We start from the raw sequence: 1,388 nt of genomic DNA on the forward strand, positions 1-1,388 counted from the left end.
ATTATGTACATTTCAAGTTTTTTACTGTGTTTTTAATTCATTTTTTAAATTCATTTATTTTTAATTGACGTAATTTGACTCACTTTGTTTTTGTATTGTTGAGATTTGATTTGATTTGTTTTAATGATTTATTCCAGACATGTCAAATTCATTGAATCTATATTACTCAATATACCCTTTCACATATCTACAAAACAAGAAACCTTTTAGACTAATTACACACAAATAAATAAACCCATAAAATAATACACACACATTTGGATGTGCACACACACCAATCTGTGTACACACATCCAAATACATACACTCACATAAAGCACATAAATCACATTAACATGTCTGAAAAGGGGTAGGAAGAAGAAAACTTATTTAATCCTACCCCTATTCACCATTTCATCTGGTTTTAAGAATATTATCAGTTTGTGATGAAAATAAAACCAACAACAACAAAAAACAAATAAAATACCTATATAATATAATACATAAAGTAATCCAAAATTATTCTAACACTAAATTTCAAGTTATATATTCACATCCAGAGACAATCACATCCAACTACACACTAATGCTTATACACACATTTACATTCAAATACCCAGCACCTCTCCATGCACCCATCATCCTACACCAAAATCACCCCAGTCCAGTCTTCCCCAGCACCCCAAAATGCCAGTGCAAGCACTATATAATTTCAACCCATTTATAAAAATCAAAACTCAACACAGAGGGACCAAGTTTACCCCAGATTATCATTCTTATACTTGTCAAAAATCATTAGCCTTAGTGTTAAACAAACTCATGTTTGGACATTGCTTCAATTCTTGATTGAGTTTATTCCAAACCCTTACACCCCTGACAGAGGTGCACATTCTCTTCATAGAGATAAGAGGCTTTGAAATATTTTTCCTTCCAAAAGTGGCGTGGCACAAAAAAGTATGAGAATCACTGAATATGATCACTTTAATAAAATCAATACAAAGATATCTTGAAGACCACCACCATCACTTGTATTTTACTTATCTTCCTAAAAACATGAATCAATTCTCTCATTTTTGTCCTGATTTCACTACATAAAGAAAAAAATTATACACACACTCAAACACACAACTGTGTCCATCTATCTATACATTGATTTCCATTCATTTCTAGAGCTTGACCCTGACAATTACATACCTAACCCTAAACCTAACCTAAACTCAATTCCCACCTTGGACCCAAACCAAACTCCCAACCCACCAATGGCATTTTTCCAAATGGGGGCAAGGTTAAGGTTCCCATAAGTACCAGTTGGTCCCCACATGTACTGTATGTGTGTAGTCTAAAAATGGCCCCCATATAGTAGGAAACACCCCCCCCAACCACACACACACACACACACACACACACAC

The 1,388-nt window shown here is 34.0% G+C and overlaps 1 protein-coding gene across 14 annotated transcripts in view; it reads right to left on the reverse strand.

Moving 5' to 3' along the window:
* The window catches only part of trpm3 (transient receptor potential cation channel, subfamily M, member 3), a 166,971-nt gene that overhangs the window by 25,448 nt on the left and 140,135 nt on the right, over positions 1-1,388 (reverse strand). The window lies entirely within an intron of this gene.

This window comes from Austrofundulus limnaeus, unplaced genomic scaffold, assembly GCF_001266775.1.
Source record: "Austrofundulus limnaeus strain Quisiro unplaced genomic scaffold, Austrofundulus_limnaeus-1.0 Scaffold92, whole genome shotgun sequence".
In the NCBI taxonomy this organism is placed as follows: Eukaryota; Metazoa; Chordata; class Actinopteri; order Cyprinodontiformes; family Rivulidae; genus Austrofundulus; species Austrofundulus limnaeus.